The sequence below is a fragment of the Triturus cristatus genome, chromosome 1_2 (assembly GCF_964204655.1).
Source record: "Triturus cristatus chromosome 1_2, aTriCri1.1, whole genome shotgun sequence".
NCBI classification, from domain to species: Eukaryota; Metazoa; Chordata; class Amphibia; order Caudata; family Salamandridae; genus Triturus; species Triturus cristatus.
In genome coordinates, this window is record NC_140580.1 from 951870636 (window position 1) to 951894990 (window position 24355).

Sequence of the window (24355 nt, forward strand, 5' to 3'; positions counted from 1 at the left end):
CTTCAGGGACCAAACCATAGCAAAGGCTGCCCTCTCAATGGCACACCAGCGCTGCTCTCTGGGGAGAAGCCCCCTACTAATGAAAGCATCAGGTTGGTAATGGCCATCATCATTGGTCTGGGATAAGACCACTCCTATCCCATGTTCAGGAGCATCTGTCTGCACTATAAACTGCTTTGTAAAATCTGGAGCTTATTAAAATGGGTGCTGAGCACATTGCTTCTTTCAGGGTGTCAAAAGTCTTTTGACAGCTCACTGTTCAGTTAACCTTTTTGGGCATCTTCTTGGAGATCAGTTCTATGAAGGGGCCACAATGGATGTATATCCCTTCACAAAACTCCTGTAGTACCCAGTCAAGTCAAGGAATGCCCTGACTTGAGTCTGGGTAGTTGGAGCCACCCCAGTTCAGTATGGTCTGGATCCTGGGTTGTTGGGGTTGAACTTGGCCTTCACCTACAAGGTGGCCCAAGTATAAAACTGTGGCCTGTCCTAGCTGGCACTTGCTTGCCCTGATAGCGAGGCCTACACTCTGCAGAGCCCCCAGGACCTCCCCAAGGCGGATCAGGGGATCCTGAAAGGTGGAGCTAAAGACAGCAACATCATCAAGATATTCTGCACTAAAGGATTCCTGCCCAGCAAGGATTTGTTCACCAGCCTTTGGAAGGTGGAAATGGCATTTTATTTACCAAAGGGCATCCCAGTAAACTGATAGTGCTCATCAGGGGTTGAGAATGCAGATTTTTCTCAGGGGTCAGACCTATCTATCAGTACCCTAATGTGAGATCAAAAGTACTGAGATATTTTGCTGCCCCAACCTGTCTGTTAGCTCCTCAGCCGTAGGAATTGGATGTGCATCAGTTTTTGTCACAGCTCTAAGGCCCCTGTAGTCCACACAAAGCCTCATTTCCTTCTTTCCACCCTGGTAGTGAGGTTTGGGGACTAAAACAACTGGGTTGGCCCAGGGACTCTCTTGAGGGTTCAATGACACCCAATTACAGCATCTTACTTACTTCAACCTTGATGCTCTCCTTGATATGATCAGACTGCCTGTAGATTTTATTTTTGACAGGTGGGCTGTTACCAGTGTCCACAACATGTCTACACCAGTTAGTCTGACCAGGGGTCAAGGAGAAGAGCTCAGAAAACTGATTTAGGACTTGCCTGCAATCAGTCTGCTGATGGGCAGTGCGGGTGTCTGACAAGACCACTCCTTCCATTGACCCATCTTTAGGGTTGGGTGAGAGGAGGTTAGATAGAGGTTTACTCTGCTTCCTGATCCTCAACTGTGACCATGACCATGGTTAATTGAGCCCTGTCACTATAGGGTTTACGGTGGGTCACATGGATGACCCTCTTGCGGTGCCTACAAGTGCTAAGGTCCACCAAGTAGGGGACCTCCCCTTTTTTCTCAAGGATAGGAGAGGGCCCAGTCCATTTGTGCTGGAGGGCCCTAGGAGTCACAGGCTACAAAACCCATTTCTTCTGCTCTGGTTGGAAGTCCCCTATGGCAGCCTTTTGGTCATGCCAGAGCTTCTGGACTTCTTGGCTGGTCTCAAGGTTTTTGTTTGCTTTTTTCACATACTTAGCCATCTTGGAACAAAAGCCAAGCACATAATCCACAATATCCTGCTTAGGGTCTTTGAGAGGCACCTCCCATCCTTCCTTCACAAGACGCAATGGTCCCCTAACTGTATGACAGAACAGAAGTTCAAAGGAGTAAAACCGTACTCCCTTCCGTGGTACCTCTCTGTAAGCAAAAAACAGGCATGGTAGAAAAACATCCCATCTCCTTCTGAGCTTTTCAGGGAGTCCACCAATCATAGCTTATAGGATCTTGTTAAACTTTTCAGCAAGCCCTTTTGTCTGCGGATGGTATGGGGTAGTAAACTTATAAGTCTCTCTACACACAGTTCACATGTGTTTTTAAGTATGCAGACATGACATTAATACCTCTGTCTGATACTACCTCCTTTGGGAACCCAGCCCTGTCAAAAATACCAAGGAGGGCCCTAGCCACTGCAGGGGAAGTGCTAATCATCAGAAGAATGGCCTCAGGATACCTGGTGGCATCATCCACTACCACCAGTATAAATTGGTTTTCTGATGTGGTCAAGGGGACTAAAAATGTCAATTCCAACCCTCTAAAAGGGTATCGTAACCACTGGAAGTGCCATTAATGGGGCCTTTAGGTGCCTAGTTGTCTTGCCACTGGCTTGACAGATGGCACAGGAATTACAAATCTACTTCACCTTCTGGGACATCCCTGGCCAGTAGAAGTGGTTCACCATCCTACTCCAAGATTTAGTTTGGCCAAGCTGCCCAGCTAGGGGAATGGCGTGGGGCAATGTTAGGAGAAACTCTGTAATCTGCTGAGGCACTACTTCTCTTCTTGTGGCACCAGGTTTAGGGCCTATGGCCTCAGTATAAAGGAGCTTCTCCTCCCAATAGGTGCTGTGGGAACCACTGACACTTCTCTTTTCCTGATTAGTAGCTTGCTGCTTCAGGCTTTCAAGAGTGGGACAGGTTATCTTCCCCTGCCACAGATCTCCCTTAGAGGGTCCCACTGGGTCCAACAGCTCTACCATGTAATTCCTCAGGCTTCTGGGGCTCAGTTCCCTCTGGGGCTGACAAGTCTTCTCCGTGAGGAAAGGTGACTTGATCTGGCTCCTGTAGAGAAGTGGACTTCCTAGACTTCTTGGCCTTTCTCTTGAAAGGTTGGTCCATAATTTCAGGCTCCAACACTTCATTTTTACCCTGTGTTCTACATTGTGCTTTTGTTTGTACACACACCCATTCAACTATACCCAGCATGGCAGCATCAGTGTTTCTCTCTACCTCAGTCCATGCTGAGGACTCCAAATCATTGCCAAGCAGACACTGTGCAGGAATTGCAGAAGATGCCACCACCCTTTTGTGGCCAGTAACCCATCCCCATTCTAAAGGTGCCAATGCCATTGGATGCAACTAAGCCTGATTGTCAGCATTGAAGGATGTATAAGTCTCTCCAAGCAAGAACTGGTCTGAGGACACCAATTACTCAGTCACCATGGTGACATTGGCATCACTATCTCACAGAGCTACAACTCTAACCTCCTTTATATGTGGCTATTGTCTGTATTTTTTAAGGGTGGGCGTAGTGGGGCTACGTGAAGCAGCGCGTAGTGTGCCCAAATCTACGCACACTACGCGCTCCGCGTATCCCCAATACGCGACACCCGCCTCCCACCCGCCCTCCTTTTAAAACATACCCTGAATTTATAATAAATAAAAGTAAAGACACTTACCTGAAGCGCGGCGTCTCCGGGGCTCCCTCTTCCTGGTTTCCAACTTCTTGCGAGAAATGCGCATGCGCGGAAAGGAGGGCGGGAGGCGGGTGGTGGGCGGCAGGCAGATACGCTTCGCCCTGGCGTGTGCGTAGCGCTGCCTGCTTCGCCTACTTCGAAAACTGCGAAGCAGGCAGCGCTATGTACACTACGTGGGCGAAGCGTAGTGTCACGCCCAGGGTTAGTAATTTTTTCACATTACTGGGCCAGACAGCCAGGGTGGCTATATCCACTCCACCCCATGTGACTAGAGTTGCCTCAGCAGGCTCTCTGACATAGTCAGGGCTCACCTGTGATCCCATCTGGAGACTTACTAATGCATTTACTGCAGGTGTGCTAGAGGCATTCTTTTTGTTTTTATAGCTAGGATCTCCAGTTTGGGGTCCAACAGCCTTGCAATAATGAACCAAGCCTTTTTGGGATCCTAGTTCTTCCCCTGGAACCCACCCTAAGGCTGTGAAGAGTTTCTGGACCCTCCCTCTTGAGCAGGTTTTTGGAGGCCTTTAGAAGACGTTTTGTTTTAATCTTTTTAGTCACCATCTTTCCCTTGGGGGGTCTTTTTGACCTCTTTTGTTTGGTTACCCCCACCGGTGGCAGTTTTGGTTACCCATGTTTTGATCAAGTGGTCTGGCTTCTTCCCCAATTCTTGAGGAGAAAGTAAACCAAGGTCTACCAGGTGCTGATGTAACTTCTCATTGCAACAATTACTAAACAGATGTTCTCTCATGATTAAATGGTAACACCCATCATAGTCATGCACATTAACTATTAACCAACCATCTATTTCTTTCACTAAAAAGTTTACATATTCAATCCAGGACTCACTCTGGGGTTTTTGAGTCTCCTTGAATTTAATCCTGTATTCTTCAGTGGTAGTCTAAAGCCGTCAATCAGGGTACCCGTCATTAGGTCATAAGAATCAGCATCTGTCTCATTCAGTGTCAGAAGTTTATCCCTGAATTTTCCTGAGAACAGTTCCCAGAAGAGAGAGCTCCAGTTCTTTTTGGGCACCTTTCTACTGATGCAAGCTCTCTAAAAATCAGTAAACAACTTGGTGATATCATCACCCTCTGCATATTTAGGGACAACTCGTTTGGGGAGTTTATGGTCAACAGATTTCTCTCTATCCCTAGTTATGATATTGCTGCCATCAGAGATGAGTCATAGGCCCATATCCTTTCTCTGTTTCTCCATGTCCAGGAGTTGAGCTTCAAAAGCCAACTGTTAGAAATGGGGGTCTCTAGTTGGCAGAGGGTTGCACCCTGTCCAAGTAGGGACCCTAATTCTAGTCAAGGTAAGAGAGTCACACATCTAAGATAACCCCTGCTTACCCCCTTTGTAGCTTGGCACGAGCAGTCAGGCTTATCTCAGAGGAAATGTGTAAAGTATTTGTGCAAAACACACACAGTAACACAGTGAAAACCCACTACAAATGGATACCACGCCAGTTGAGAAAAATAACCAATCCTTATCTGAATAAAACAAGACCACAACAACAAAAATCCAACATACACAAGCAAAGAAATACTTTAAAAAGATTTAAAATAGTTCAATCCAAAGGAAAGTATGTTTGCATGACTTTTATGACAAAGTACCAGGGATGCGCCTAATTCAAAGAAGAAAACAGGCGCAGGGTAGATGAGGCATCGGAAGCGCGAAGCGATGCTTCAATTCCTTACTCCCAGGGGAAGTGATACGTCGATTCCCTACTGCTAGGGGAGGTGATGCATTGATTCATTACTGTAGTGCAGGGGAGGCAATACGTCGATTCCTCTATCTTGTCATCAAAGGTTATCCTGCTGCCAAATTTACATGAGATTTTTAATGCACAAAGAACATTTTTACTGAGGTTATATCGAACCTTATAGAAACTTACAAAATATATGAGACAAGTTCGCCATTCAAGCGACTGCAAATAGTTGTCTATAAGATAGGATCTCACATCCAATGAGATTTGACAGTTTTCTGATTCATCTATAATTCTAATCTATGAAGCATTGTTACGCATCAAATATATGTTGCAGAACTTACGGTTGGATCAACACAACGCCGTCTAGGCATCTACCCTTTGAGGACATTTTCAGTCTTCTGATCTCCAGTAGTTTTACTCTGAAGCACAGGAATTGTGTCTCTCTCCTGACGAAGGCGTAACTCACGCCGAAACGCGCGTCGAATAGCAAACAGTCACGCCACAACATTGTTTACTATTTTATATATATTGTCATTTTTATGAATGTTATGATTTTAGTTTAGACATATTTAGAACATTATGATGTTTTTATGCAACTCTTCATGAATGATGGAAATTAATAAAACAAGCACATATATTTTTTCACGGTCATTGTTGTTTTCAGTTTTCTCTTTTTGACCTTGTGACACACAATTAGCTTAATCTTTTATGATTGCCAAGGTTGTTATTTTTCATTATAATACGTCGATTCCTTATGTCAGGGGAGGTGATGCACTGATTCTGTACTGCAAGGGAAGGTGATGTTGATCTCTGGACACATGGCCTTGGTTCCTTACTGCTGGACTATGTTGATGAAGAACTGGGCACACAGGTGCATTGCGTCGAAAATCCGGATGCGCTGGGTCGATTCCAGGGTGGCAAAACAGGCGCTGCATTGATTTTTCCAGCCGCATGACAGGTGAGGCATCGATTTCTTCAGCACGCAGCAGGGCCTGTGCAGGGCCGGGCTGGCTACCGGGCTTTCCTTAACAAACAATGCAAAACAAATGTTTTAAAAAGTAGGCTTTAAAGCTATTTGTTTTGCATTGTTCATTTGGAAGCACCTACAGCTACCCAGCAATAAAATGGTCCCCTCTGCAGTGAACCTGGACCCCACCCTGCCACCACAGCAAAAAATGCCCGGTGGTCAGTCCAGCCCTGGGCCTGTGTCGGAGTCAGGACAAGTGCTTTGGACGTCAGAAATACGGTGCTCAGGACTCTGGCTGCGGCGATCTTTCAGCCACATGGCAGGCACTGCGTCAATTCTTTGGCTGGTCCTCGGTGACTCGTTGGTTTTCTGGGCTCACGGTGGTGCTGCATCAGGAAAAACAGGCGCTGAAGATCAATGCATGGATTTTCTCAGTTCTTTGCAGCTAAACCACCTCCAAGGGCCCAGAACTGGAGTTGGTACCACTTGGTAGGTCAGAGCTCCCAGCAGAGGAGTTAAGGGGTTGCAGGTGAAATGTTGATAGCCCTGAAACTTCTTAACAGGAGGCAAGCACACACAAGCCCTTGGAGAACCAACACAGCAAAGCATACAGCAAAGTGGTAGTCTCTCCTGACAGCTTCTCCAGCTCTTTTTCTTGGTGGGATGTCCTCTTAGTCTAGAAGTGTTCTGAAGTTATGGTGTCACAGCTCCAGTATTTATCCCAGTTTCTGCCTTTGTAGTAGGACAACTTCAAAGGAAAGTCTTTGTAATGCAGAAGACCCTGCCTTTTCCTAACCTGGTTCCAGATACACTACTGGGGGTGGGAACAGATGTAGCGATGACAAGCACAGCCCTATTCAGGTGTCAGTGACAGTTCCTCCTACCCATCTAGCTCAGAAAGACCCATCAGCCTGGTGATGGGCTATCAGAATATGCAGGGCACACCTCAGATACCTTTGGGTGACTGTCTAGAGTGAAAGCCCAACTGTCACCCTCCCTCAACTGTGGATTCCTCAATCAAGCAGGGATCCCAAACTACACTTCCCTATCTCTTCCCAATTGGAAGTTACACTTGTAAGAGGCTACAAGGTAGTTCGAATGATAACATATGGGAGAGATAGTCCTTGCAAGAGTGAAAAATTGCAGTATTTCACTATCAGGACATGTAACACACACCAGCACATGTCCTACTTTTTAAATATACTGCACCTTGTCCATGGGGCTACCATGACCCTACCTTTGGGGTGCTTTATATGTAGTAAAGGGGAAGTTTTGTGCCTGACAAGTGAGTGAACTTGACAGGTCAACATGGCAGTTTAAAACTTCCCCCATAGACACTGCAGTGGCAGGCCTGAGATGCAGGGCTACTCATGTGAGTGGCACAATCAGTGCTGCAGTCCCACTAGTAGCATTTGATTTACAGGCCCTGGGCACACACAGTGCACTTTACTACGCATTTACCAGTAAATAAAATATGCGAATCATGGAGAAGCAATCACAATTTACACATGGAGCTCTTGCATTCTAGCACTGATACGCAGTGGCAACGTGTCCAGAGTTCTAAAACCAGCAGCATACAGTCAAAAACAAGTCAGAAACAAAAAGACAGGGGATAAACATGCTAAAGATGCCAGGTCTAATACGATCCCCCCCCCCCAGCTGATGGTGGTGAGAACTACCCAACCGCATGGGAGTTCTCTTCACTAAGGTGGAAGAGCCTGGACAGACCATCAGCATTGGCATGTTCTGTGCCAGGGTGGTGTTCCACTGTGAAGTCCATTCCCTGTCAGGAGATGGACCACCTCAACAATTTTGGGTTCTCACTCCTCATCTGCATTAACCATCTGAGTGGTCTGTCTCAACCAGGAACTAAGTCACAAACAAGTGGGGTTTTAGTTTCTTCAGCGCCAAGACCACAGCAAAAGCTTCCTTTTCAATTGCACTCCACCCCTGTTTCAGGGAAGTAGCCTCCTACTAATGAAAGCTACGGGTTGATCTAGTCCCTCTTCTTTCAGCTGTTAAAGCACAGCTCCCACACCATGCTCTGAGGCATCAGTCCGAACCAAAAACTCCTTGGAGAAGTCAGGAGTCTCAAGCATGGGAGCCATGCACATGGCCTCCTTAAGAGTATCTAAATCTGTCTGGTATGCCTCCGTCCAGATCATCTGGCGTGGCTGCTTCCTTGATGTCAGCTCTGTCTAGGGGAAACAGCCTTAACCACGAAGGCTTTCTACGCGTTACGTTTACAACAGTACACTTACCTCGTAAACGTCTTCACAACGCGTATTGCTTCCACGACCGTCTTTACCACGCAAGCAACGTCATCACGGAACGTCTTCTCCCTCATCCGAAAAAATGTGTCAGTCATTTTTTAGTGTCGGCGAAGACGTGAGAAAAAGGCAAAAAAAAGAAGAAAGGGGGCTTGGGGAGGTCTCCCCCCAAAAAAAGAAAAAGCGGGGTAAAGGAAAAATCGAGGTAAAGCCAATGCGTAGAAAAAACATTCCGTTGTAACGCATGCGTGGTAAAGGCATGCGTTGCAACGGAATGCGTAGTAACGACATATATTCCTCTGTCTAGGGGCAACAACTGTGCCATAACCCTCAACAAATCTGCGGTTCTACCTGGTGAGACCTAAGAAAACTCTCATCTCTGTCTGGGTCTTGGGGAGGGGTGGGGGTGCCCAAGCCAGAAAGGTTTCAATCTTGGGCTGTAGTGGTGCTACCTGGCCGCTTCTTACCTGATGCTCCAAGTACACCACAGACCCCTGCCCTATCTGGCACTTACTGGCCTTAAAAGTGAAGCCTGCCTTCTGCAGGGCCTTCAACACTTCCCAAAGGTGTTGTAAGTGGTCCTCCCAACTGGAGCTGAACACTGCAATATCATCCAAGTAGGTGGCTTTCAAATCCTCCAGCCCAGCCAAGAACTGGTTCACCAACCTCTGAAAGGTGGCAGGGGCGTTCTTCAAACCCGAAAGGCATGACCTGGAACTAGTAGTGCCTTTCTGGCATTGAGAATTCTAACCTCTCCTGGGCCACCTCGCACAAGGCAATCTGCCAGTACCCAGACGTTTGATCAAACGTACTGAGGAACTTGACAGCTCCCAGTCGATTAATTAAGCTCATCAGCTCGGGATATTGGGTGGGTGTCAGTCTTAGTGACAGCATTGAGCCCACGGTAGTCCACACAGAACTGCAGTTCTGGTGTGGCACCGGGTGCAGCAGCTTTGGGAACGAAATCCACTGGGCTGGACCAAGGGCTCCTGGAGAGCTCAATCACCACAAAAGCTAACATCTTGGACACCTCCTCCTTGATGCTAGCCTTCACTGTGTCTGTCTGCTTGTAACGTTTGTGGTTCACAGGTGGACTTTCCTCAGTGCCAATATCATGAGTGCATCAATGGGTGACTCCTTGGGTTAATGCGAACAAAGTGGCAAACTGCCCCATCAACTGGTGGCAGTCATTCTGTTGCTCCAGGGTTAGAGTAGGGGAGAGGATTACCCCTTCCACTGACCCATCCTGCTCTTTGGCAGACAGGAGGTCGGGAAGAGGTTCCCTCTCCTCTTCCACCACATCATCAGTAGCAAAGATCATTGTTAACTCAGACCTCACAAATTGCGGTTTGAGGATGCTCAAGGGGTTCCTTGGAGTCTGCAAGTCCACCAGGTAGGTGACATCACTCTTGCGCTCCTTTACCTAGTATGGGCCAGAAAACTTGTGTTGAAGAGCATGGGGCTCCGCGGGCTCCATCACCCACATCTTTTGACCAGGATGAAACACAACCAGAATGGTATTCTGGTCATACCAACGTTTCATGTCCTCCTGGCTTGCTTCCAGGTTTGCCTGAGCGGGGTTTCCTGAAGCAGGCTGTCTAGTTTCAGAAGGCCAGTATGTAGCGAAATTCATCCTGGAGGGCTTCCTAGGAGCGTCCTTCCAGCTCTCCTTCACTAAACTGAGAGGTGCAAGTACAACAGCTTAAAGGACTAATGTGAACCCCCTTCTGTGGTGCCTCCCTGTAAGCAAAGAGAAGCTATGGCAAGAGGACTTCCCACTTAGGCCTCATGGGTTCTGACAGACCACCAATCATACCTTTCAGGGAATGGTTGAATCTCTCAACCAACTCATTACTCTGGGGGGTGGTAAGGGGTGGTGAATTTGTTGTTCACTCCACACTCCTCCACATGACCTTCATGTACAGGGACATGAAGTTGGTATTCTGGTCAGATACCACCTCTATGGGGAAAACCACCAATTACCCCATGATCCATAACATCCTACTCCTAAAAAATTATTTTGCATTTTATAAACAAATATGCATTGTAATTTGTAATAATTATATTTGAATTAAATATATGAATACACAGGTATTTAAACTAATACCTGAGCATTAATACACTTCCCCACCAATTACCCCTAATCTCTTACATTTCACCCCTAAAAAAATATTTTGCATATTTTTAAACAAATATGCATTGCAATTTTAAGAATGATAATTTAATTAAATACATTGATACACAAGTATTTAAACGAATACCTGAGTATTAACACACTTCCTCATCCATTTCTGATAGATCCTTTACATTTTGCTCCCCAAAAATATTTGCTATTTTTAACAAATATGCTTTGTAAATATATATATATATATATATATATATATATATATATATATGAATATATATATATATATGCAAGGAAAAGAGTTACCCCTAGGTGGGACAGCACACGCAGGTAGGACATGCTGAAAGGCACAAGCTGCTGCCACGGGCATAATCCTCACTTGTCCACCTGTCCGACGCGTTTCGGGCGTGCGCCCTTCCTCATGGACAGCATCTGAAGAATCAAGGCAAGCACATGTCACCAGTATATCCCCTCATTTATTTTCACAACACAGATGAAACTCAAGTGAGTAACTTGCATTCTGGGACTGGTGGTTTGAAAAGTCTCTACCCATGTGGGTCGCTGCCATTGATACCATCAATAAAGTTTTTTCTCCATCAGAGGAAACAATGTCTTTGTTGAGCAGTCAATGCCCAGCCCCTCCTGCTCCACCATCAGCTGCTCATATACGTAGCGGCGGACCCGCTCAAATTTCACGGTGGTGCTGCCCCGTGACCGGGTCGGCCACAATAAATGCAAGGAAAAGAGTTACCCCTAGGTGGGACAGCACACGCAGGTAGGACATGCTGAAAGGCAAAAGCAGCTGTCACGGGCATAATCCTCACTCGTCCTCCTGTCCGACGCGTTTCGGGCGTGCACCCTTCCTCATGGACAGCATCTGAAGAATCAAGGCAAGCACATGTCGCCAGTATATCCCCTCATTTATTTTCACAACACAGATGAAACTCAGGTGAGTAACTTGCATTTTGGGACTGGTGGTTTGAAAAGTCTCTACCCATGTGGGTCGCTGCCATTGATACCATCAATAAAGTTTTTTCTCCCTCAGAGGAAACAATGTCTTTGTAGAGCCGCCAATGCCCAGCCCCTCCTTTTCCACCAGCTGCTCAAATACGTAGCGCCGGACCCGCTCAAATTTCACGGTGGTGCTGCCCCGTGACCGGGTCGGCCACAATAAATGGCAAGGAAAAGAGTTACCCGTAGGTGGGACAGCACATGCAGGTAGGACATGCTGAAAGGCACAAGCAGATGCCACGGGCATAATCCTCACTCGTCCTCCTGTCCGACGCGTTTCGGGCGTGCGCCCTTCCTCACGGACAGCATCTGAAGAATCAAGGCAAGCACATGTCACCAGTATATCCCCTCATTTATTTTCACAACACAGATGAAACTCAGGTGAGTAACTTGCATTCTGGGACGGGTGGTTTGAAAAGTCTCTACCCATGTGGGTCGCTGCCATTGATACCATCAATAAAGTTTTTTCTCCCTCAGAGGAAACAATGTCTTTGTAGAGCCGCCAATGCCCAGCCCCTCCTGCTCCACCATCTGCTGCTCAAATAAGTAGCGGCGGACCCGCTCAAAATTCAAAGAGAAGCTATGGCAAGAGGACTTCCCACTTAAGCCTCATGGGTTCTGACAGACCCCCAATCATACCTTTCAGGGAACGGTTGAATCTCTCAACCAACTCATTACTCTGGGGGGTGGTAAGGGGTGGTGAATTTGTTGTTCACTCCACACTCCATCCACACGGCCTTCATGTACAGGGACATGAAGTTGGTATTCTGGTTAGATACCACCTCTATGGGGAAAACCACCCATTACCCCATGATCCATAACATCCTACTCCTAAAAATTCTTATGCATTTTATAAACAAATATGCATTGTAATTTGTAATAATTATATTTGAATGAAATATATAAATACACAGGTATTTAAACTAATACCTGAGCATTAATACACTTCCCCACCCATTACCCCTAATCTCTTACATTTCACCCCTAAAAACATATTTTGCATGTTTTTAAACAAATATGCATTGCAATTTTAAGAATGATAATTTAATTAAATACATTGATAGACAAGTATTTAAACGAATACCTGAGTATCAACACACTTCCTCATCCATTTCTGATAGATCCTTTACATTTTGCTCCCCAAAAATATTTTGCCTTTTTTCTAACAAATATGCTTAATAAATATATATATATATGTGTATATATATATATATATATATATATATATTCACTGAAAAAACCATAGGTTTCACACATGTTATAGTTAGCGGAAATTTTACTGATAAAAAACCAATGAAATTCCCCCGTTATAGTTAGTGCAGGCAACTATAACTCACGCGACCGCAATCCTCTGCTGATGCTAATACTGTATTTAGACACTTATTTGCCCATGTCTTCTTCCATACATTTTTAGCTATACATATATTACAAATATTTTTTTTTCATAAAGACACATATGTCATCAGCAGAAGATTGCGGTCGCGTGAGTTATAGTTGCCTGCACTAACTATAACGGGGGAATTTCATTGGTTTTTTATCAGTAAAATTTCCGCTAACTATAACATGTGTGAAACCTATGGTTTTTTCAGTGAATTTGCAAGGTTTTTTAAATGCTAATTCCTAACTATAACGTGTGTGAAACCTATGGTTTTTTCAGTGAATTTGTACGGTTTTTTAAATGCTAAGTTACTTTACGCCATTCGTGGCGTGCGCGCCCACTTAACGCAGTTCGTTCCGTGCGCGCACGGTGCACTTCGCGCAGCGTGCGTGCACAGTGAGCACGCGGTGCGCTTCGCGCACCGCGCGCCCACTTTACGCAGTTAGTGCCGTGCACGCACGGTGGGCACGCGGTGCGCTACGCGCACCGCGTGCCCACGTTACGCTAGATGGGCCATGTATGCACGATGCGCTTCGCGCACCGTGCGCACATGGAGGACATATGATGCACTTCGTTTGGAAAGGTAATATTTTAATTTTTCGTATATGTTATAAGCCATGCACAAATGGTGCCCTTCGGGCACCATTTGCACACGGGGTGGGGAGAGTGTGGATAATTTTTTTTTTTATATAATTTTTTACCGTACGCGTACGGTAAGCGTAATCGGCGAAATTAGCGAAAAAATAAAAATTCTGTTTTTGGCCTTGGGGGATCTTTGGGGACTCCCTCAACATTGCTATGTGTGTGGGAGCTGTCTAAACAGCCCCTCTACATGTTTTTGTGCTTTATATTTTAAACATCACTCTCAGTGCGAGAGAGAAAATGGCGGCCGCCGCTTCCTGGTTTCGGCCGATTCGAATGTTTACTAAGATCTAAGAGCCAATCAGAATCGCACTCGCGCACGCCACCGTACGCGTACGGTAAGCGTACCGTAAGCACATCGTAAGCTGGCTCAGATATATATATTGATTTAAAGGCTATTTTCTCAGAATTTACTGAACAGATTTACACCAAACCTACAAAAGGCACTTCCTTGACCTGAGGACTACCTCTCTGCCAAATTTCTAGTAATTCTGTTCAGCCGTTCGGGCTGTAGCCCTGTCTAAAGGTCCTATGGAAAAATGCATGGGAAAAACGCGTTTTGGGACCCCCCTTTTATCTCAGCCCCCGCTTGACGAATCCCCCCGAGACTTTCAGGGAAGGAGCGGAGCGTAGCGCCCCACCTATTTTGAAAAATTCGCGAGGATTCGTCGACCGGCGCCAAAGTTACTCAAAATAGAATGTTGCGGATTTCCTATGGAAACGTGGTCCTAACTATAACTACCTACTGGCGACCGCCAGTAGGTAATATATATATATATATATATATATATATATATATATATATATATATTATCTACTGGCGGTCGCCAGTAGATAGTTATAGTTAGGGCCGAGTTCCCATAGGAAATCTGAAAATTCTATTTTGAATAACTTTGGCGCCGGTTGACTTATCTTCGTAAAATGTTCAAAACTAATGGGGCGCTCCGCTCAGCTCCTACCCTGAAAGTCTTGGGGTGATTCGTCAAGCGGGGGCTGAGAAAAAAGGGGGGTCCCAAAACGCGTTTTCCCCATGCATTTTCCCGTAGGACCTTTAGTCGAAGGTACAGCCCGAACGGCTGAACAGAATTACTTGAAATTTGGCAAAGAGGTAGTCCTCAGGTCAGGCATGTGCCTTTTGCATATATGGTGTCAATCTGTTCAGCAGTTCCTGAGAAAATTGCAGTTAAATGTACATAAATATCTATATGCGCGCAACGTGCGGGCACGGTGTTCGCACGGGGCGCGCACCAAATGTCCGCGAGTGTAATTCTGATTGGTGGTTAGATGTCAATCAACATTCCAATCGGTCGAAATCAGGACGCCATTTTGTGTGTGACAGTGAAAAAGAAAGGTGGAGAACGTGAAAAGCGGGCAGGGTAGAGAATTCCTGACCCCCTAGCCTTTGTCAGGGGGTCCCTGAAGGACCCCGAAGGGTGAAAAAAACATTTTTTTTTTCAAAAAATCGCGGGGTGCGCACACCCCCAGCCACCATTTTGAGTTTTAGAGGCAGAAGAGAGCTAATAACACAAGTGGAGAATGTGAAAAGGGGGCAGGGTAGAGAGTCCCTGACCCCCTAGGCCTTCTCAGGGGGACCATGAAAGACCCCTAAGGTCCCCAAACAAATTAAAAAAATGTATTAATGGTGCGCGGTGCGCGCACGGTGCTCGCACGTATGCTCGCACGATGCACGCACGCATCAGAAATTAATTACTTTTAACCTGATTTCTAAAAAATGAAAAGGAGGCAGGGAAGACACTCCCTGACCCCCTAGACCTTCTCAGGGGGTCCCTAAAGTACCTCGTAAATCAAGAAAAACCATTTTGTTTAATAAAAAAAATTGCCGGTGCGCGCACGGTGCGCGCACCGTGAAAAACCCTTAAAAAAAACCAAAAACATTTTAAACTGTTTATAAGTTTATAGAAGATATTAACTATGCTGTTCAACTTTATCCAAATTTTTAAAAAAAGAGCTGAGCCATTCCATATTACAGGATACAGTCAATCTATAACTATATACATAGGTAGTTTATTGTAAAATAAATATATAAAAAAGATAATAATACATACATAAATTAGCATTTAAAAAACCTTACAATTTCACTAAAAAAAACATAGGTTTCACACACGTTATAGTAGGAAATTAGCATTTAAAAAACCTTGCAAATTCACTTAAAAAACCATAGGTTTCACACACGTTATAGTTAGGAATTAGCATTTAAAAAACCTTGCAAATTCACTGAAAAAACCATAGGTTTCACACACGTTATAGTTAGGAATTAGCATTTAAAAAACCTTGCAAATTCACTGAAAAAACCATAGGTTTCACACACGTTATAGTTAGGAATTAGCATTTAAAAAACCTTGCAAATTCACTGAAAAAAACATAGGTTTCACACATGTTATAGTTAGCTGGACATTTCACTCGTACAAAACCATTGAAATTCCCCCGTTATAGTTAGTTCAGCTAACTATAACTCGCGCGACCGCAATCCACTGCTGATGACGTCACATATTACATCACTCATGACATGGTCAGTGACATCACTCATGACATCACTCATGACATCTCAAATGACATCACTGATGACATCTTTGATGACATCATCCAGTGAATATGTGTCTTTCTGAAAAATAAATATTTTTTATATATGTATATCTAAAAGTTAATGGAAGAATAAATGGGTAAATAAGTGTCTAAATCAGGGTTACTCATAGTACGGCCCGCGGGCCGCCAGCGGCCCGGCAAGCCTTCCTTGGCGGCCCGCGGACCTTTCAGACATCGTACCGGTGTACCAGCGAGGAAGAATGGAGTTCTGCAGGCAAGAGCCCTATTATGCACTCGAAGACGGAGGGCTGCTCTGGTTGGCTGAAGCTCCCGCTCCACGTTCGAAAATAGCCCGCGTGTGCAACGATTGGCTACTCAACCGGAGGCTGCAGGCTGTCTCTCCAATGAGCTGTGGAGAAAAGGGAACCCTCCGGTTGGATGATGTACGTTGGAGCCGAAGCCCGCGCTTCGGTCAGCCTTTGTCTCCGTGTCCATCCATTCAATTGTAGTCACACGGCTTCAGCAGCAGCTAAGTCTCACCCTCGTTTCTTTACAGGGGAGGTAAGAGTGAGCCCCCTTGAGAAAATACCCTGGAACACGCCGCCGTTAACTGCGCTCGATTTCACGTTCACATCGTCTGCTTTATGCAGACACCATTTCGAGTCTTTGGGGTATTTCCCTGTTTTGCGAGGGGTGTGCAGGGTGCCAGTGGATTTAGAAGCAAGGCAGGCTTGTAGAAACACAGCATATTCCTCCTAACACTGCTCGAGATAGCTGTCAGTCAGTGCCAGATGCTGCTGTTGCTACTCTGGTTGCGGTGCATGTGTCATGTCACTGAAACCCCGGATGATTATGACTGATTATACAGTTCACTATGTTCCTTAATCATATCACTTACATGTCTGCAGAGCACTACTGACAGGGGTTTGAAAGGAAAAGATCACAACTGTCTAATAAAAATAAAATCAGATAAGAGAGTCTGTGTTTCCGGACATGAGATTGGGAGAGGGAGGGAGATGAAGGAAGGGAGGGAGAGGGAGGGAGGGAGGAAGATGGAGGGAGGGAGGGAGATAGAGGGAGAGAGACGGGAGGGTGACAGACAGGGAGGGAGACAGGAAGGGAGACAGAGGGAGGGAGACAGGGAGGGAGACGGAGACAGGGAGGGAGACGGAGACAGGGGAGAGGGAGGCGGAGAGAGGGAGGGGAGGGGAAGGGAGAGGGTAGGGAGGGGGAGAGGGAGAGAGAGAGAGAGATGTGAGTATGCCGGGTCTGGTGGCACAGTGGATGAAGGCGTCTGCTGCAGGGACCTGTGTTCAACCTCATGGTCACAATTTTTTTTTGCTTTAGCCCCGCCCCTCCCCCTCTGACCCCGCCTCCACCGGTGCGGCCCTCAGCCACAAACCACACTGTAAATTTGGCCCCCGAGAGAAAGTTTGTGAGTACCCCTGGTCTAAATGGATGTTTTTTTTTGTAAAATTAATTGTATAACTGACTTATTAACAGTATCTTAGTGAATACAAGTATTAGTGAGTAATGTTTAAATATTTAAATATATGTATCAGTGTCTCACTTTGTGTATAAGTGGCTGCATGGGTTGGTGAGTAGCTACATGAGTGTGTATATGGGTTATCAGTTCGTTTTTAGAGTATCAGTATGAGTGTCTGTATGGTTCAGTGGGGGATGTTACTTAGCGTATAGATGCATGAATGAGTGACTCACTGTTTGTATGTGTTTTGAAGACAGTATATGAGCAGGACAGTATGGGTGGATGAGTGTGTGTATGGGTGAGTAAGAGGGTGAATGACTGTCTCAATAGTGTCTTTATGAGTAAGTCCATATGTTTTAAACTAGTATATGAGAGTATTGATCTATATAAGTGAGGATATATGAGAGTGAGAGATTGGAAGAGTTCCTGTATAAATAGTATGTGTTTCTAGAAGTGATTGTTTAAGAGAGTAAGTATGTGTACGTTTCTGTAGAAGTAAGTGTAGTGGTGTGTGTATTGCTGTATATGCAAGTAAATGGATGTTTATTTGCATGTGTCAGTATGTGTGTGAGTAACTCTATGTATGAGTGTAGGTGTGTAACAGGATGTATAGGTGTATGAGTACATATGATGACTGAGTACATGTATGAGTGGCTATATAGAAGTGTTGATGAATGAGTGGATGCGTATGAAGATTTTGGAATTACTGAATAGGTTGTTCTAACTGGTATTGGCATCTCTATAGTTTTCAAAACTTTAGTTTGTATTTTTCAATGTGTGTATCAAAGTTTATATTAGGATAAGAGGAGGTCTGCCACTCTTACACAAGGATGATGTCATGAGTGATGTCATCAGTGATGTCATTTGAGATGTCATCAGTGATGTCATCAGTGATGTCACTGACCATGTCATGAGTGATGTAATATGTGACGTCATCAGCAGTGGATTGCGGTCGCGCAAGTTATAGTTAGCTGAACTAACTATAACTGGGGAATTTCAATGGTTTTGTACGAGTGAAATGTCCAGCTAACTATAACATGTGTGAAACCTATGGTTTTTTCAGTTTATTTGCAAGGTTTTTTAAATGCTAATTCCTAACTATAACGTGTGTAAAACCTATGGTTTTTTTCAGTGAATATATATATATATATTATCTACTGGCGGTCGTGAGTAGATAGTTATAGTTAGGACCGTGTTTCCATAGGAAATCCGCAACATTCTATTTGGAATAACTTTGGCGCCGATTGACGAATCCTCGCGAAATTTTCAAAATAGGTGGGGCGCTCCGCTCCGCTCCTTCCCTGAAAGTCTCGGGGGGATTCGTCAAGCGGGGGCTGAGAAAAAGGGGGGGTCCCAAAACACGTTTTCCCCATGCATTTTTCCATAGGACCTTTAGTCCAAGCTACAGCACGAACGGCTGAACAGAATTACTTAAAATTTGGCAGAGAGGTAGTCCTCAGTTCAGGGATGTGCCTTTTGCAGGTCTTGTGTAAATCTGTTCATTAGTTCCGGAGAAAATTGCAGTTAAAAGCATATATATATCTATAAGCGCGCACCGTGCGCGTACGGTAAGCATACCGTACGCGCACGGTGACGCGATTGGTTGTTAGATGTCAGTAAACATTCGAATCGGTCGAAATCAGGAAGTGTCGGCCGCCATTTTGTCTCTCGCAGTCTGAGGCAATGAAAAACAAAGGGGGAAAACGTGAGAAGGGGGCAGGATGGACAGGTCCTGACCCCCTAGCCTTTGTCAGGGGGTCACCCCAAGGCTAAAAAAAAATATTTTTTTTGCGAAAAATCGCGGGGTGCGCGCACCTTACGCGCACGGCACGAACAACGCATCGTGGGCGCTTGGTGCGCGAAGCGCACCAAGCACCCACTGTGCGCGCACGGTGCGCGAAGAGCACCGTGCGCGTAGGGTACGCGCATGGTGAAAAAACTTTAAAAAAAAAAAATACATAACTTAGCATTTAAAAAAATGTACAAATTCACTGAAAAAACCATAGGTTTCACACACGTTATAGTTAGGAATTAGCATTTAAAAAACCGTACAAATTCACTTAAAAAACCATAGGTTTCACACATGTTATCCTGCATGAAAGGGTACCATATGTATAAAGCAGCTTTAAGCCACAAAAAGTGGCTTAATTGTGATTTCGCAATAGGCAACGTAAATCATTATGTAAAATACACTGCATTTAGGCATGTTTTTGGACCCTCACAACATTTACATATATCAATATATATTTTGGACATACAACATTGACATGTTTGGACACTTTAATGCTACATTCCCTTTAATTTACACACTCTACTTTACACCACTCCACTCTCTAACTGTTCACTTTATGCTAACCCACTGTATGCGATTTAGAGTATGGTACTCCTGTTTACGACAGTATAAGCCACTACATTCTATGCTAATTTATTGCATGTTACTCAACTCTACTCCACCCAATTGCACTGTACACAATTGCAATGTACACCACTGTACTCTACGCTTTTATACTGTTCCCCACTGTATTCTATTACACTTTTGTGCATGCTAGTTTACTGGATGCCACTAAACTGTTTTGCTCACAACGCTGCGCTATTCCACTGCACCCAAATCCAATTTACGCTATTCCACTATATACTATTACGCTGTGGCCCACTTGATGGTACACTAGTGGAGTGTACACTGTTCCAATATATGCTACATCACTCTACACCACTCCATTGTAATGAAATGCACTAAATGCCACTGGACTGTACCACAATCAACTGTATGCTATTTCACTTTACACAAGACTATGTTGGGCGCCTATCCACTAAACCACACTTCACTTTATGTGACTAGACTCTTCTATAATTAACCCTATTAAGTTGTACGACACTCTACTCTATGCTACTCCACTATATGGCACTCCACTATACGTCTGAACAATTAACACCGCTAAACTCAATGTTATTACAACTAAACCCTACAAAATTCTTCTGTACTCCACTGTATCACAGTACAGTTTATGCTACTCCACTATACACTTTTGCAATGTACCGTATTACAGTGTACCCCACAGTGGTCTACGCTATACCGCTCTGCACTGCTGCACTGTACAGCACTCCAATATATCCCACTCCATTTTATGCAATTTAACTTTACAACACTATGCGGTACCACACTACACTTAACGGAAACCAGCTGTATACCACTCAGCTCTCCTCCACTTCACTCCAGTGTATAGCACTCCAGCGTACACTATTTCAATTTACCCCAGTCCACTGTAGCACACTCCACTTTACAACACTACACACTATGCTATTTCAGTACACAATATTCCAATGAATGCCCCAACACTGTTCAACACTTCAGTGTATAGCACTCCAGTATACTCCACTACAGTGTATGCAAATACACTCGACACTCTACAATATTTACAGGACGTAAATCCACTTTATCACACTCCACTGTATGCTGTCCCACTGTATACCACTGCACTGCACATCACTACACCTTATGCCACTCCAATATACACCACTGAATTGCATCCGAGTTAACTGTACGCCACTCCACTGTGTGCAACTCCACTCTATGCGACTCCATTATATGCCATTCCATTGCACGTTACTCCACTCTCATTCCACTCTACTCCACTTCACTGTGCCACAATATACTGTACCAGAGTACACTTTACAACACTATGCACAACTATATTGTATCACACAGCACTGAATAGCACAACACTCCACTAAATTAAACCTGACTTATACTACAAAATTGTTACTAACATTTAAAAAAACTATTGAAATTCACACAAATAAACAAAGATTAAACAAAAGTTATAGTAATGAATTATTTATTAATTTTTGGTATACAAATCCAAATTAAACTCCACAAATATTAGAAATTCTAAAGATAAAGGGCCATATGCATCAACGAGAAACCTGCTCGCAAACGGGCAGATTAGCAGAATCTGCCCCTTTGCGACCGGTATTTTTGCATTTGGGATGCATCATCCCAAATGCAAAAATCGCTATTTAAGGAATCTCTAAATAGCGATTCCTTAAATTGCGATTGCATTTAAGGAATCCCAAATTGAGATTCCTTAAATGCAATGCATGAAAGTTTAAAAATTAGCGATTTCGCTAATAGGGGGAGCAAATTACCATGAAGTTGAACTTTGAAAAATGCACTTTTGTGCATTTTTCAAAGTTCCATTTTACACACACACATGCCCTTGGGGCATGTGTGTGTGCAAGATGTATTCATATGCAGATTTCAGGGGTGCAACAGGGTGTCCTTTTTGACGCCCTGGCACCCTTGAAATAGCATGAGCAATTTGTGATTCTCTAATTGAGATTAGCAAATTGAGAAAGTCCTCCCATTGATTCCTATGGGCCTCTAGGCCCATAGGAATCAATGGGGAGGTATTCCTTAATTGCGACTCGCAATTTGCGAGTAGCAATTAAGGAATGTTTAGGATTCGCTATTTTGTAAGCGAATTCTACATGCATAGCCTTTTGCTATTCCTTATTAGCGAATCCTTATTTTTCGCTATTAAGGAATCGCAAATGGCATTGTGCATGTGCCAGATAGTTATATCTTAATCTTATGATTTCTGCACCGCTAACACACTTATTTTTATCTTATTTTGCCAAACACACCTTAGACTACACAACCATAACACATTCAAAACATATACTCATCTGTGGGAAATTATCACTTACGCATCACTTTCACATTACTGTAAGTCATACATATAACTCACATTTATACTTGTGCACCACCTTTAAATGAATATCACTCATGCACCACCATACACAGTTTCGTCACCTCGTTCACCACACTACAACAACTATGACTCACCCCTTCTTGATGCACTCCCTATACCCTTGGATATATCCTAAGTCATAGCTTGTAAAATCATTGCAGTAATTACAACGCTTAAGACATCAGAAATTATACTGTTCGCCAGAACACAGTGCATGGTACAGTGGTACAGAATATTGTGATTTAATGTCGATGAGTAAATTTGAACGAGTGTGGAGTAGCGTATAGTGAAATGGCATACAGTGGAGTGGCATAGAGTGGAGTCTCATACAGTGAAGTGGCTTACAGTGAACTCGAATATAATAGAGTGGCGTATATTGGAGTGGCATAGAGTGTAGCGGTGTACAGTGCTGTGGTATATAGCGGAATAGCATACAGTGTGTGACAAAGTGGATTTACGTTCTGTAAATATTGTAGAGTGCATTTGTGTACACTGTAGTGGAGTAGAATACAGTGCTATACACTGGAGTGTTTTACAGAGTAAGGAGGCTGTACTCAAATTATGGCCCACAGGCCACTTGCGGCCCGCTAGACCTTTCCATACGGACCTTGGTGAAAAAAACAACGGTCACAAAGTCAGCAGCCATTATTCTGTCTGTTGTTCATTTCTCGGATCGCATTCAAAGGAGCATGCGTACAAAATGAGTGCCTCGCCTGCTCATCTTTCTGTGTGACATCACTTGCTTGTGGTGTGGCAGAGGGAGAGGCTTTCAAAAAGGGCATGCAGGTTGGTGACTTTCCTTTCCAGCCCAGCACAGACATCCTGTCCTTCCTACCCTCAGCGTTACCTTGCCACCCACATTCATCATTGCCAGCCATGCCCTCCCTCACCACCAGAATCGAGACTGACCTCTCCTTAGCCAGTTGGTCACAGACAGTCTTGCCTCACCTGATATGCATCCACTTATCAGGCCAGAGAGGGCCTCTGAAGCCAAGCTGCTTGCAGAAGGGCACCTGGATGAGAAAGGGCAGCTCATGCACCTCATCGACGATCAGCAGCAGGAGTTCACATTTTAAAAAGTAGGTCAGCTTGCCAGGAGATTGGAGGTGCCTGGGGAATAGTGATGAGGAGACAGACAGGCTTTGATGAAGCGAGTGTGGAAGCTCCAAGGGTGCAGAGACAGTGGTTTTAAGGAACCATGTGCATGAGTTATTCATTAAAAATTCTATATTTTTAGTCTTTACTGAGAGATTAAATATATTTTCCTGGCCCGTTTTCAATCTTTAGTTTTTGTAGCCACCTAACATTGTTTATTTTTTATTTTTTTGGGTTGGGCTCTTTTCTAAAGGAAGTTCAGTTTGTCTTAGGAATAGGGCTCATCCTCAACATACAACTGCATTCAGTCTGACCCTGCTTTGCATAAGCCTAATGGTTTTCCTTGGCAGATTTCTCCTGATTTACACAAGCTATGATGGGCATAAAGAAGTTAAATATTGATTTGGGCTGTTTTAACCCAGAAAATACCATCAAGCAAATTAAAAAAGCATGTTTTCTGTTGGCAGGAAGGAGTGCTGTGCTTTGTTTATATGATTGTTATATAATCAAATTGTGTTTTACTGCTTCATTTTCAGTAGGTAAATTAATTAACCAAGCAACATCGATGTTTTTGATTTATTTATTTATTTTTAAGACGGGTGGGCAATTGAGCTTGTTGTAAGACCATTCCTGCCAAGTAACATGCATGGGGGGGTCAGACTAATGTAATTTAGTGCTGGTGTCTGCATCACTGCACTAAAATTCATTAGTCTCGCATTTACAGGGCCCCTGGGCTCACTCGTATCAAGGAGAGCTAGAGAGCTGATTTGCATACTTAACAACCAGGGTTTTCCGGACGGTGCCCTAAAATTGCGTGCTCTACAGGCTGCAACCTCTGAGAATGAAAAAATGGCAACAGAGAGCCCAGAGACACAGAAACCCCAGAGGCGGCCCAGGCCACAGGGTGGGAATGGCCAGCATCTAACGGAGACACCAGACAGCCGCAGAAAGGCTGCCACACCCTGAGAAGAACCCGGGGCACAGGGATAGGCCAACAGGCCCGGCCCGAGGCACACACCCCTAAATCAGGAGACACTGGGACATGAACCCAGCACCCCGCCCAATGAAGGCCA

General features: G+C 44.5%; 1 long non-coding RNA gene across 1 annotated transcript in view; it reads right to left on the reverse strand.

Moving 5' to 3' along the window:
• Positions 1–11309: 11309 nt before the first annotated feature.
• The window catches only part of LOC146868429 (uncharacterized), a 36306-nt gene continuing 23260 nt past the window's right edge, over positions 11310–24355 (reverse strand). The window contains exons 2-3 of the long non-coding RNA XR_014966220.1: positions 23136–23297; positions 11310–11695 (exon numbers count right to left, since the gene is read on the reverse strand). This is a non-coding gene — a long non-coding RNA (uncharacterized LOC146868429). The remainder of the gene's footprint in view (positions 11696–23135; positions 23298–24355) is intronic.